The sequence below is a fragment of the Pocillopora damicornis genome, chromosome 12 (genome assembly GCF_964200805.1).
Source record: "Pocillopora damicornis chromosome 12, jaPocDami1.2, whole genome shotgun sequence".
Classification (NCBI taxonomy): Eukaryota; Metazoa; Cnidaria; class Anthozoa; order Scleractinia; family Pocilloporidae; genus Pocillopora; species Pocillopora damicornis.
Window position 1 is genome coordinate 5,269,643 of NC_142681.1, and position 14,946 is coordinate 5,284,588.

Consider the following 14,946-nt stretch of genomic DNA (forward strand, 5'->3'; position numbering starts at 1 on the left):
ATATATATTTTTTCTTTTGCGCCCGAACGTGATAAATGTTTGTTCACTTGGAAGGTGATATTTAAAGCCTCTATGTAGTTTTATGAACGGTTACTACTACAATATGGTTTCGTGCTCGGGCGAGTTCAGGACGACTTATTGCCACAGTGTCTGTTTTATTTGGTGAGCGAGCGAGTGACTGACTGACTGACTCTTTTGCATATTGGAGTCCCCATAAAAAATCGTTTGCACGAGTTATAAGTAATTATAATGTTAAGCTAAAGTTGAAGTTACACGAACCGTGACATTAAGCTTCCCAGAAACAAACATCTCGAATATCCAGCCTTGCATGACACTTAAATCATGCTTTGACAGTCTCATGCATGACAGACACAAGCAAATTGACTTATTATACACCCATAAGTCCAAAGATCTTTCTCGGAAACTAGATCATCTCCTTTTTCTTAGAACTTTTTGCCTTCTTGTAAAGTGGTTTTGAGTTCATTAGGCTGATTAATGTGTTTAAGGATGGCGACTCCGTTCGCTTGTTTTAAGATGCGATCATGAATCCGACAAACACACCCACGCATCGGTGAGGTAAGCTTATTCTTTCATTTTCCAAACGAAATTTCCATAAATACTTGTCTTGCCACCAACACCATTCCTCGAGTTAAAACACGAAAGATAATGGCTGGCACAGCCTCTACTCCTGTTTCTCCCGTTTCTTCTGGATCTTCTGTGCTAAATGTATCAGAGGAGAAAACGAATGGCACGAAGCTAATGCGACTGCTAGTTGACGGAGGAACACACGTTCTTCGCAATTTATTGCATTCTGTCCACCCAACGGATAAATTACAAGTCGTATTAAACAACAACAAGGCAAAGCTTCAATTGCTAAGGTCCAGAGGTGTAATATTTAAAAACCAGTGGGAAATGTTATTTCCTGCCTCAGGCGATCCACCGGACTCAAAAACGTTCGACATTTCACTTTTACATCTCTTGCTTCGTGAAATTTGCCATCTTACGGCGCCTTCAACCGGCTGGCACAACATGCCTGCAGAAGATGCACTGTAAAATGAAAAGAGCCAAATTGACCCCAAAAGCCAAATTGGCCCCAATTTCTCGAGGGCCAGTTTGGCCCATCAAGGTTCGTTTTGGACTATTTGAGCCAAAACGGGCGTGACAAGTACCATTTCGACCCCTCCAAAATCTGAATTGGCCCCTATGAATTCTACTTTGGAACTTTTTCTCAATTTGGCACTTCCAAGAGCCAAGTAGGATAGACCAATTTGGCCCCAACGAGGTGCAATTTTTGAAAAAAAAAAGAAAATATGAAAATAATTTTCTTTTTTCGACCATATTTCGTTCCCTATACTATTCCTTATAAAGTGTTCAAATTTTTAACGGTTCCTCTCGTAACTGAACACCGAGTCACACAACGAATTAATCGTTGGCTTTTTCTCGAGACGTGAGCGTGAGCTGGCTGTGATGGCATTAGTCGAACCTAGACCACGTGCGTCGGAAACAATAATGAATTATAGCAGCGAATTCGTCACTGAAGAGGCTGTTTCTTGGCTACAGTCGCATGGAATGAGACTTAAGAAAGGAAAGGTAGGCAAAAGAAATTTCTTAACAACGTATTTTACTGCAACTTTACATTCACAAACTTGACCGCTCCATTGATCTTTGTTCGTATCTTATCTTGCAGAAAAAGACGGTTGCGGTGGCCAAGATCTCCTTGCGATCGCCCAAGATGCAGACGTACCAAGGCACTACATCCCTATTATAAAAGAGCGTTCAAAGCTCAAGAAATTGATTGCAATGAACGCTGAACCTAGAGATGACACGAGTTCTTCGTCGGTACGATAATTAATTTTCCCACCAGAGAATTTGACGCATGAATGGTTCGCCTCTTCTCCCGAGTCTTGTTGAGTCTCAGCGGTTTTGCAACTAAAGTCACGTGATCAAATTTTGGCGCCGAGAGATAGAGACGGTTACAGTTCGAATACTGCATTTGCACAAGATGGATTTAACTTATTTCAAGATTCTCTGATTTTAGGATCTCTCACTCTGAATTCTTAATCTTTTTCTTGAAAAGATGAACTGATATTTTTATGTCTATGTCTTTGTTTGCATCCACTTAAGCTGATTTTTTGGCTCTCACTCTTTCAGCGTGCAGAATCAAGTCCTTCGAGTAAGACGGTTCAAACGTCGATTGATGATTCAGAAAACATCAGCGATTATGAAAATTTAGAGGTGACATTGGCACCGAAAGAAATGGGTAAATCAATATTATAAATCGCTCAAGGATCTCTGTTTTACGGACGAGGCGACAGAACTGAGCACTGTCTAAGTAAGTTCTTGTATATTAAACATAGCAGGATGGTGAAGAGTACATTATCGACTACTTTCTTTCGATTATATCCTAAAGGAAAACACACAAGGTGCCAGTTGGTCAGTTAAAGATGACAAATCTCGGGGATTGCACCTACAAAAATGACGAGATTTGCTTTATTTTTATTGAAATATATTAGATATGTATTTACTTGCACCATACATAAAACAAAGTAAACCCAATTTTTAAATCTAGTAAATTAAAAAATTAGTGAATTGATAGGATGTTATCAGACAGTTTAATTTTTTTGAAAACAAATATTTACCTACAGGTTCCTCCTGAATGGCTTTCGAAATTCCAACTACCATCGAGGGTAAGAAACTTTTCCTTGTTTTGTTTTTTAAGTTTACAAGCAATCCTTATTTATTCATGAATACTGAACTAAAACTGAAGTGTATAGATGTATGATTTCTTTTCTTGATAAGTACATATACAGTTTGGTGAAAATACATCATTGATGATCACCATTATTGTGTTTTTATTTCTTATGCACAGTTTGCTTACAAATATTTTGCAACTTTGTAGTTGCAAAAATTTACTGTTCTCCGACAACAAATTAATTTGCTCATTTGTTTGTTTTTTTGTACAGTTCTCTGCCTCAGTAGAGTTGGATACCCAGAAGGGATATCTCATCAGCAGCCTAAAGTACTCTGAGCAACAGTGGATTGCAAAAAAAAAAAATTATTGCAGAGTATCCTTGTATGGTTAGCAGGACACTAGACTAAGTTGACTTGGAAACTGAATGGATTGGTATGGTCTAAAAATCTATTGCTTCACCTCTTCTGCTTGCAGTGAAGAGAGACAATTTTGGGGTGCTGAATCTCTTGCCTTATAATAAAAAGTTGCAAAATAATCACTCTCACCTTTTAAGTTCATGACCTTTGTTCTTGTGTGTTTGTCATCACATGCATTTAATGAAGTTGTGACCATTTTGGAGGTACAAGTCCAAAAAACTGCTACTTTGGTACTAAGATGAACAGCTAAAATTTCTGAGCCCATTTGCCAATGAAGTCCAGATACAAAGGTTTAAGTACTTTGGGGTTGTATTAATTTTTCCTTTTTGTTTAGTTTTTTTGATTTTGCAATTTTTTTAAATATTCCTGTTGTCAAACCATTAGATAAATATTGGACATAGAATAGCTGATTTTTTCCAGATATTTTGGGAGTCATACATTAGTTTTTCAAGTCTTGAATGGGAGACAAATTACACACATCGAGCTAAACTTCCACTTCCATTTCTGGTGTTTTAGCTTATAGTTTTAGAAAAACAACATGTATATATATATATATGTAAATGTGGGGGTAGAGTCTACCTTGGCATAAAGTGCTCAATGCTGTGGTAGTAGAGCTAAGTATACATAAGTTAAAGAATTAAAGAGGACACATCAATTCTCTGTGACACTGAATTTTGCACCTAAGCGCTTGTCAGACAGAACTTTTCTGTCTGACAAGCACTTAGGCACAAAACTCAGTCACAGAGAATTGATGCGTCCTCTTTAATTCTTTAACTTAAGTGTGTATATATATATTCTTTTTTTCTGGCTACAGGCACTTTTTGCACTTTGGCTTGATTTTAATGTGGTTGTAAAACTTGTTTTTATTGCATAGAGTGGCTGATGTTGATTCAGCAATCAGAGATTATGTCCAGCACAAATTTTAATTGTTGGAGATCTTCAATACATCAATCACCTGAATATAGTAACAGAGGGAAGTGTAATTTGTCACTTCTCATAAGAAAAGATTCTTGATGCTCTCATTGGGTTACTTGGCTTATTTATATTTTCTTACAATCGGTCAAAGGCAATTTTGACTTTTTTTAGAGCAAGCATTGCTTGAAATTGGGTACAGGCAGACTCTTGTCACTGTTTCCTCTATTTTCAATGACTTGGCAAATGCCTGCGGTAGTACTTGCTGATAGTTTATATTTTGATAATATCTAGAGTAGTAATATGAGTGCATGTATTCTCACATCCACTGGAAGAATACTCTTTGCTGCTCTAAGGCTCTTTGTTTTTCATATGCACAAATCAAACAAGGTCTATATTCTTGTGCAGGAACTGGACCATTTGTTGCCTCTGTCTTATTTTGATAATTTTCTGTACTTTAAATCAGTCTTAATTATAAGCTGCTTTACATTACCACATTTGCTAAGTCATTGAAAAGGGAAGCTTTACTCACAAGTGTCTCTTGGGTGTAATTTCTTGCAATGCTTGCACTGTTAAGAAGTATACTGATTTAGGGAAGAGATCTATTTTAGAAAATGGTTGAATTAATGTTAAATATGTATGTATGTTATATTCTTTCACATGATGTTTCAAAGTTTGTCTGTTTTATACCACAATTAAGATTCTTAATAACTGTAAAATCAGGTAGCATAAAAGGTTTTTACATAAACAATATCTAGAAGCTAATAAATGAGTGTTTGAAAGATAAAGTATGTGGTGTATTTTCATTATTTGAATGTAAGGGGGAAAATCAGCATGGAGAGGAAAGAGCCCTCTACTTCTGAAGTGGCCCACATTGGAGCTGAATTGGCTCTTTTTAAAGGGGCCATTTGTGAGAGGGCTGAAATTTCGGGGGCTGTTTTGGCCCCTATAAATTTCAAAGTGGCCCCTGTATTTTTCAAATTCACCCTTCACATGGTCCAATTTGGCCCCTACAACGGGGTCAATTCAGCCCCAAAATTGGTGCCAAAAACAGCCCCATTTCAATGGGGCTGAATTGACCCTAAGCGAGTGCCAAACTGGACTCACTCGTTTTGGCCCCATTTTTGGGGCCAAATCAGCTCTTTTAATTTTACAGTGTGATAATAGTCTCGGAGCAAACATTACCCGCATCAAATGTTTCCGAAATGAGCTGTGTCACAACGTCTCCACCGAAATTCCAAACGCTAAATTCGAGGACAAGTGGAACGAGATAGCATTGTCTTTAGAGGCAATTAAGATTTGTGTTCTACAAAAGGGACACGTAGAGGAAATGGAAGCGCTGAAAAAAGATCCCATTGATCACTATACAAAGCGACATTTGGAGGAACTAGCCAAAGAATGGAACAAAATACAGGAGCAAGAAAGGATTCACTTGTCAAGTTTTAGCCCTCGCAGCTGTTTACCGGACATAATACCAGAAAAAAATGTATTTGGCCGTAACCAAGAAATAGAGCGTGTCACGAAAATGGCTGAGGGTGGAGACATCCCTGTTGTCCTTGTTACTGGTGGACCTGGATTTGGAAAGACGACTGTGGCTAAACGAGTGGCTCATGAATTAGAAATTTCAGAGAAGGAAGGAACTGTACTATTTTGTAGTTTACAAACGAAATCAAATTTAAATGAAGTGGCCATAAGAATGATCAACATATGTGGTTCAGTCAGCACACAAGTACTAGAGAATCCGGGGCAGTGGCTAAGAGACTGGAGCAAACAGATTCAAAGCCAGGTCACGTTCGTTCTTGATAACGCAGATGGCGTTCTTGACTCGGGCGATAGAGAGTCATTCCTGAGCCTTTTATGTGACTTACGAAGTCTATCGAGGCAAAAGGTAACATTTGTTATTACTACAAGGAAAACGTTTGAACATTCCGACTTGCAGCCAAAAGAAGTTAGGTTGCACCCTTTGTCCACGGAACAGGCAAGAGATCTCCTTGTTTCCTGGGTGCAAGTCTATGTAGGTGCTCCACAGAAACTTTCCAGGGTAGATTACATTGTTAGTGATCTATGTGGCTGTGTTCCTTTGGCACTTTGCATTGTTGGTTCTCTTCTTTCAGATTATTCCGAAGAAACACTCATAGCAAGCCTTGAAAAGGAACCATTAGCTGTCCTAGAAGACGACCAGAGTTCTGTAGAAAAGGCCATTAAGACTTCGTTTGACCTTTTGAACAAACCCGAACAAGAGGCTTTCATTCTCCTGTCTTTGTTCCAAGGTTCATTTGATATTGATGCAGTCCAAGCTGTGACGAAGGCCGAATGTTCGATCTCTGGGGCTTTGCCAATCTCCATCCTGCGCTCATTAAAAAACAGATCCCTATTCCCGCCGATACCAGATGCATCCGCTCATTCAGTCATATACGCAAAGAAGATTGGTCGTGATAGGTATGACGAGCTTTCGGCAAGGGGCGAAAAACTGGCTTGTATACACTTTATGTTGCGCCTCGCGAAGAATGCCAATATTTACTGGAGTAAGGACACATGCAAGGATTCCCTTGTTTCTTTTCAAGAAGACAAGAACAATTTCGAATATTTTCTTCAAATTTACGCCCGAGGCAGGGAAGAACAAGATCAAGAGATCGTGAACGGCTGTAAACTCTTTCTAGACAGTTTTCCGCAGAAGTGGATGTATTTAGAAAGATGTCTTCTCCCACGATCTTACACTGAGATTCTTGAGAAGTTACTGAAAACTTTTGACTCTCGTATCCAACCGGTGCACACTGTGGATCTTTTGTGTCTTCTTGGACATGAATACAGGAAAAAAGGAAGAATAGAAAGGTACAAGGAGGTTATGGATGAAGCGCATCGAATTCTCTCAGGGAATACCACTGCATTCCAAACAAAACCGTTATCTCAAGTCTACTTTCACAACAGTTATGCTCGATTCCTTTCGGATAAAAAAGACTCAAAGGAAAACGCAAGGAGGGACAAAGAGACTGAAATGGCTCTAAAGGTATGCCATGAGAGACTGGGGAAAAATGCACCCAGAGACAGCAGCAACTCTCTATCTCTCAGGAATCATCGCAAAGCGCAATAAAAAACCCGAGCAATCTGAGCAACAGCTCAAGGAGGCTAAGTCAATTTTTCAGAATTGCCTCGGCGCACACTTCATGACTGCTGAAACTTTAAAGGCCATCGCAGACCGCCTTTTTTTTCTTGAAGGGAAGAACGAAAATTACTCGAAAATGTGCCTTGAGCATTATCAAGCAGTCGTGGAGATGTTCGAGGAACTTGGAGCAGGCGGTAGCAAAGAAATTGTTTTGACCCTAAAGAACTTTGGAATGTGTCACATGAAAAAGCACAATTTTGAAGAAGCAATGGTCTTACTAAGAAAGGCACAACAAGTTGTCGACCGAGAACAAGAAGAAAATCACAAATGGAAAGTCGGGATAAAGACTGCGTTGGCTATATTGCATGACAAAATGGGAAAACAAGACATGGCGATAGACGAAATGCAAAGGGACTGCAAATGGCAAAAATATTTGACCTGTCAATAGATCGCATGGGAGACAAAGACGACATAATAGACTTCACAGGACGCCATCCGGAGGAATTCCCAGAGTCTGAGTTTCCAAGTAAGTAATGTTTTCACTTTCTAGTCACCTGGAGGATCTGCTCGAGGAGATATTTTAAAATAGAAATCAGTCCTGAACCCAACTTGGCGCTCTTTGATATCGCTTTCCACTCGTTTTAGGAAAACCATAAGAAGAGGTTAGAAATCTAATCTTGTCACAAGGGAGCAAGCGCGTGCCGTAACTTTTAATGCAAATTGCAAGTACCCCTTTCACTGCTTTTTTTTTTAGCCAAAAACGTGCTTCCGCACCAACTGATGACGTTGGTATTTATGATGTCAGTTAAAAAGTCAGTTTTTTACATTCCTGAACATAATGCTATGCATAAGCAGTATATTTAAACGGCTATTTCATCGTACTTATCAGTGACTTTGTATTCATTTTCTTAAATTATGCGTTTTAAGACCTTTTAAACCTCAGTTTTTTCACTGGAAGTTAAAGGTGGCATGCTTGAAGTTCGAGCCCAGACCGGAAAGAATAACCCGAAAAAAATGATGGATTGGTCACCTGATAACGCATAGCACCTGATCTGAATTTTAACATTCTTTTATGAATAAATGTGAATAGAAACGTCTTTTATTTGTGCTTTCACCTCCTCAGGCACGCATGTCGAACTTTAGGTAAATAAAGGGCGTAGAAGGTAATTGGAGTTTATCGTGAGCTCTTTTCCCATTAATGAGAAGAAACTTGCGCCCCTATCAAATCAGTGCACCGTGATAATTCATGATTCATACTGCGCTTTTACTTTCAGGAAGTGTTGCCAGTCGAACAGGCCATCGAGTCGAACAGCCCCACTTTCCCAGAAAATGGAAAGGTGGCTTTGGAAGAGGAAGGAATCAATCATAGAATTGAGGAAAAAGGTTGTTTACTGATAGAGGACAATTTAAATGATAGCGTTAGCATACTCTTAAACTACCAAACTGAATATTCATGATTTGCAAACCATGATGATGAAGATCATTCCTTGAAATGACTGCTGCAAATCGAATTTACAGTAATAATTTTATATTTCACGCGTGAAGATAACGATACAACAAGAGAAAGTAGGGATCTCTTAAATACAACCAATTAGCTTTCGTGTAGTTTTTTTTTCTCGTGTATGAAAAATGTAAACAATTTAATCATTTTGAAGCGAGAGACACATTACCGACGATAAACAATTAACCAACTTCTGTCAGCGTGTCTCGCACTAATTATTTTGACAAATAGGTTCCATTGTGTTGCGCGTCTGTTCAGTAATGGTTCACGGATGACGTCAAATGTGGTAAAAACCGGAAAGTGAGGCAAAAAGCGCAGCAGAGTGCGTCGCTCATGTTTTTATCACATTTAGACATCATCTGTGAACTCCTACTTTACAGAATTACTACAACATGGAGTCCATTTGTTTTATACATTTTATATGATAAAAAAACAATAATTGTAATAATGCATGATTATTAATAATTGTATTCACTCCATTCAGAATTTTTTTTCAGATTGTAACTCAGCCAGCTATACTTTATCTTTTGGCTGGAGGGGTTGTTTTAAGGGTGATATTGGGAAATGTAATGATCTGATCAGTAGGGCGAAGTATTTAGTATTTAGCAACTTTTAACTTTCTGTCCGCTTGATTATTTTAACCGCAGTATGAGTTTGTCCTCCTCTCCTCAAAATTTTGCAACTTATTTGTTTTTCATATCAAAATGTTGAGCGAGAAATCTTGATCTTTACTCATCACTGTTACTCGCCGTGCAGGCACACACAAAAAAAGGAGCTATTATGAATTTTAAATATAATAATTTTTTTTTAGGAAAAGAATGATATGGTCTTTTCCTTTTTCTCAGAGCTGTTAAATTTCGACCGATCTGCTAAAGAAATATTCGAATTAAGTAAAATTATGAAAATTGGATATCTTAACATAATCGCTGGCAGCAACGATAAGTAAATTAATAAATAAAAATTCTATCAACGAATACATCCTGTTTTTGATGGAGTAATAGGATATTGGTGCAAACTGTAATCGTGAACGCTCAGGACTGATATAAAATATTGAAATAATGAAACACAGGTTTGCGGAGATACTCTGGAAGACAAAAGCAAAACCAAAAACACCATAACTTCATTCATGTTTCGTTCCATTAGTTAATGTAGACAAGTCCGAACCTTATCGGGGAACTGTTTCAGTGAAGATTGAAATGAGACCCTTAATGCTTCAATTTGTTATGATTATTTTCATGATGATCCTTGGTTATTTTTACTTATTTCATTGATAATCATGCATGAAATACAAGGGGTATACCCAATGCTGTGCATTGAACTCATACGTGACTTCCTCGGAAACACAATATCCTGGATAACCTTGTATAATTATTTGCTAATTTAGAACATTTCGTGGAATTTACTTGGCCTCATAGAATCTTTAAGATCATTATCTTCCAGACAAAATGAATGCCGCTTCTAATATCCAGAGTGAAATTATGGCAAGCCAAACAAGGCAAACTTGGGTTGTTCAAAATTACCTATCGAGTTATCACTATATGAGAAATATAATTTACCGAACGAGAATGAAAAACTGTCATGTGAGATTTTAAATCACCCATTGACAATGGAAAAACATTAATCGAGGAAAAGACTGATGCAACAAGATTCCGAGAAAAAAATATTGACTGTTGAGAATGAGAAATTGTTGCATGAGAAAAAGAAGTTACTACACGAGATTATCGATTAGTTTTCCTGAGCCCGTGTACAGCAATCAGTCAGCGGAGTGTATTTCTCGCAAAATGGCGGAGCAACGGAGTGCAGAAGACTTTACAGCATTTGTTGATTCTCTCAGGAGTACCATCGAAAGAACCGCTTCCGTTTATCACGCATATGATCATGAACGATTAGAAATCTGTGCTAGGAAGTTTGAAGAACACATAGGAATGGTTATCGCGATATCTCTGTCCCAAAATTCCTCTCCAGACCTGTTTGAGGTGTTAGAGCTGTGTTATTAGGAAAGTCGTCTGATATTTTAAATGCATCAAGCTTTCGTCCAAAGGAGAAAAATCCGTTGGCATTATCTGCAAGTTCAGGAGGAAGACCGAGGTACATAATTACAAGGTAAACGATCGAGCAACTGCGTAAGACTGGTATGAACTGGAGAATTAATAGCAACATGCCTTGGAATCTCCGACCAAACACTATACATACAAAGGATCGAGTTCGGAGTAAGAAACAGTTTCACAGATATTACGGGTGAAGAATTAGGCGTGCAACGACAGCAGACTCTCAATTTAACACCCTATAGCGGGGAAACCCATGTTAGGGGCAGTCTCAAAGGTAGGGGTACAAATGATCAACAGTTCAGAATCAGAGAAAGCTTGAAAAAGATAAATGGTGTAGGTAGAGCTGTAAGACGTCGGTATGCAATCTGTCAAAGAACTTACAATGTCACTCGCCCAAATCATTTGTGGCACATTGATTTGAACCATTTGCTAACTCATTAAGATTTGTCATCCATGGATGCATCTATAGCTACAGCAAAGCCATTGTATATCTGAAATGTTGAGGAAAAAACAAAGCTAGTACTGTGCTTCAATATTTTGAGCAAGGGGTACAAGAGTCTGGTCTCCCTTTCAGGGTTCAAGGTGACCAGGGTATGGAGAATGTAGATGTAGCCAGGTACATGCTCATCAACCAGGGATCTGATAGAGGTAGCTTCATTGTTGATACAAGTGCCCACAATCAGCACATTTAGGGGCTATGGGCATAAGTTAATAGAGTCAGCTCAGCACTTTACAAGGATTTGTTTGATTTCCTTGTGAGTGGAAATTTGGACTCACTTGATGAGTAACACCTGCTGGCTTTGCAATATGTTTGTATTCCTTGGATCAATGCCTCTATACATGAGTTAAAAAGCCAGTGGAATTATTGTGGTATTAGAACAGTAGGCCACCAAACACCCTAGGGAATGTGATACACTGAATTACTCAATGCTCACGAGGAGTCAACTGTGACAGATTGACAGACATATGGAATTGTTTTGATGGTCCATTGACTGATATTGAAACAGACAACAATTTTGTTGTTGTACCAGAGTCATTCAGTCAGCTTACAAATCACCAACTGCATAAATTATATACTAGGATTGACTCTCTCCCTGATGGAGACAATGGAGTTACCCACTTTCTGAACACTGTGACAATCATTAAGGGATTTACAGAGCAGTAATGAATTTAAAATTTATCAGTTTCTAATTTAAAGTATATTCATATTTCCTGTTATGATAATGGAAGAACATTCACAAGATCATTGTTTTCCCTCCCTCATATGGGCTTCATAAAGATGGAAAAGCTTACTGCAGACATGTTTTCAATACAAATAACACACTGAGAAGATCTAGCAGTCAATAAGATTGAAGTTATGCTGTTGTGTTCAAAGCTTGTATAATGAAATAGTCATCTCTTTTTTTTTCAGTGGTTAAAAAAATTGCACTGAGCACTAAAAGAGGAAGAAAATTTGATCCGTGATTTGTCTGGAGGTTGAAAATGAAAGTCATGACACTTTTTAGCAGCTGTCACAGGTATAGTTGATCCCTTAATAATAACTTCAAGTATGAGTCTTGAATTTTGATGGTTTTAATCTTAATGAAATGCTGTCATTTTCCCTGATTTATCATCAAACCATTTTCACATTTTCTAGATGCATTTACTTTGTGGTGTAAGTAGTACACTAAAACTAATGCAGTTTTTAGTGCAATTTGAAGTTTAGGCATTGATTTCTTACATGTAGAAGGCAACTACTGGTAGTAAAAGCAACATGTCACTTTTTACCCTAAGTTGCCTTATTCCAAGGGGCTGACAAATTTCTATCATGTTATGTAATGACCACTTACAAGACTGTAATGAATAAAGTTACTTCATGATTTATTTATGTTGATAATATAAGAGATCAGCTGATAAAATTGTTACTTAGAGTTTGTAGTCTTGAAACTAGCAAATTTTACGTCCTGTCAAAAGGCTTTCTAACTTGTAACCATTTAACTAACAGCTGGTGACAACTGTAATGACATTTAAATAGATATAACTTTATGACTCAATCCTCGTTGGAAAGTTCAGAAGTTCCATCAACAGTAACTTGTATTCTCTGTTACAACAATCCTTATACCACTTTTACAAAAATGTTATACATAGCACAAAAACAGTGACACTGAGAAGCAAATTTCAAGGCGTTCAAAGAGTTCATTTCAAAATTTTCATTTTAAAGCATTAAAAGTCTTCATTTTAAATTGTTCACATCTTTCAGACAAAACAATGTGAAAAAACCAGGCTTGCTCCTCTGTCATTACATTAGTGAACTCCTCAACCAGTGCTGGGTATGATTCATATGTAGATGGAAGCTATGGTAGCATTGGTCCAGCTGTTCTGGCAATAGGATGTCACTGCAACTCATCTAGTATAGTAAAGTGCACATCAATGTTTTGAACATTGCAGAACCATAAGAACATGGATAGAACTTTTTTTTGGGTGTTCAGTATATTCTGTCTGGGGTTTGGTGTTACCCTTGAAGTTGAAGCATGAGCTCGTGTGAAAGTTGGACCTGTTTGAGTGGCATGAGGTAGTCTCTACACAGAATTTGCTTTTACAGTTAAAGCAGCGCAGGAGAGATTGCCTGTAAGTTTTGTCACTGGATCTGGTAACATTGCTGTTGGCAAGTTATCATCATCATTAAATTCAAATTCTGTATCATCTTTAGTGTCAATATCCTTCACAATTGACAAACAGAATTAAACAAAAGACAAATTTACGAGAAACAGTACATGTATGGATTTTTTAAAGACATTATTACTTTACTTGTAGGCCAATTCATTGTTTAATTTTGAAAAGTTGTTTCTATAGTCCTGATTCAATATAAGTATTTCCAACCCTTCTCTCTCAAGCTAAATTATACACGGGAGGTGCAGTATAAGGCATGATTCGAATGGTTGTCTAATTACTCCTTATTACTCATTAATTACCTAAATTTTGTAATCATCTACACAAGAAATCATTTCGAGTTACTGCAAATCTTACCTTTGATAAATCGGGCAGGAACACTTTGCTTGGCCTTACATACACAGGCTTGTTTTTGAAATGGCGATTTTGTTAAATAACCCAAGCAATACCTTTCTGACCTTGTGCAAGCGTTGGCTTAACGAGCTTATGATCTCTATGTCAACAAGGCGAGGAATGGTTTCTCCAAACGCCTCCATGACGATGGTCTCAACTTGTTTCGTTCATGGCTTTAAAAAATTGACATGCATTAAGAATATGGCCGTGTTCACTCAATGCCACCCTCTTTCCCTGTCGTGGTGCAACATTGATTGTTGGGCCAGCAGGTATTATTAAATCACACTAGAATGGAGTGTTTTCTTTCGCTTGCTATCTGAAGTACCGATTTGTGCGAGGAACTTGCAGACCTTGCACTGTGATGGAGGCTCGAGCTTGGATTACGTTGTCTACCATGCGAGCACGAGATACCTCAGCATTAACATTTTATTGAGTTGGCTAACATTTGTTCTAATAATACTCGTACTTCCTCAAAAAGTTGACGCAGGTGCTGTTCTGATTGCTGCGCCATTTGCCCGACTCCGGCAGCGAGCGAAGACGCCTAGAGGATGAGAGAATTTCCCGCCAAAATACACTCCGCTGCCTAGCCGTTGCTCACCGGCTTAGAATAACTAGTAGATAAATCCTCATAGTGATTTCTCATTCTTAACAGTTAATATTTATTTCTTGGTTTCTTGCTACGTCAGTCTTTTTCTCAATTAATGTTTCTTTCATTCTCGATGGGTAATTTAAAATCTCGCATGGCAGTTTATTCATTCTCGTAAAATGATTTCTATTTCTCATGCAGTAATTTCCCAATCTCACATATCAATCACTGAAACTCGAGAGGTAATTTTGGACTCAACCCACTTTTGTCCTGTATGGCTTGCCATATGAAATGGTGTCATGTTGTGGGTCACGTCTAGCATCTTTTCGGCCCTGTGAAGACGGTTCTTAAAATGTTTTTCAAATTTCATGGACACGTTTAAACTTCTAATACGACCCGCCGTTCAGCTCGGGATCTTAGCTCTGATTGCACCTCCAGCTAAAACTCAGGATTCCGATCCAACCGTGACGTGGGACTTGCCCTCGCATGCTAACAATAAATGGATTATATCGCATATAAGTGTACTTAGCAATGATGCCGAGAGAGAAGTTCATTGTGTATTTGTTTATATTTTCTCCAAGTTTCTGAGAAAATCCGGAATGATTGCTTGTCAATATACTATGAATCCGTCATAGGTACTCTACAT

At 38.1% G+C, this 14,946-nt stretch overlaps 2 long non-coding RNA genes and 1 pseudogene across 4 annotated transcripts; all 3 read left to right on the top strand.

The window, feature by feature from the left end:
* Positions 1 to 517: 517 nt before the first annotated feature.
* LOC113673352 (uncharacterized) lies at positions 518 to 9,689 on the top strand (annotated as a pseudogene). Its single transcript, XR_016181832.1, has 3 exons — positions 518 to 1,044; positions 5,177 to 7,649; positions 8,398 to 9,689. The product of XR_016181832.1 is annotated as an uncharacterized LOC113673352 (transcript).
* On the top strand, positions 1,359 to 3,102 carry LOC149036182 (uncharacterized). Of its 2 annotated transcripts, XR_016181477.1 has the most exons (4): positions 1,373 to 1,590; positions 2,152 to 2,332; positions 2,646 to 2,687; positions 2,964 to 3,102. It is a non-coding gene; the product is annotated as an uncharacterized LOC149036182 (long non-coding RNA). The 2 variants fall into 2 exon arrangements; XR_016181478.1 differs by lacking the exons at positions 2,646 to 2,687; positions 2,964 to 3,102 and adding an exon at positions 1,688 to 1,839 and having other exon boundaries at positions 1,359 to 1,590.
* Positions 9,690 to 10,232: 543 nt separating the features above from the next.
* LOC149036183 (uncharacterized) lies at positions 10,233 to 12,694 on the top strand. Its single transcript, XR_016181479.1, has 2 exons — positions 10,233 to 10,946; positions 12,084 to 12,694. It is a non-coding gene; the product is annotated as an uncharacterized LOC149036183 (long non-coding RNA).
* Positions 12,695 to 14,946: the final 2,252 nt, after the last annotated feature.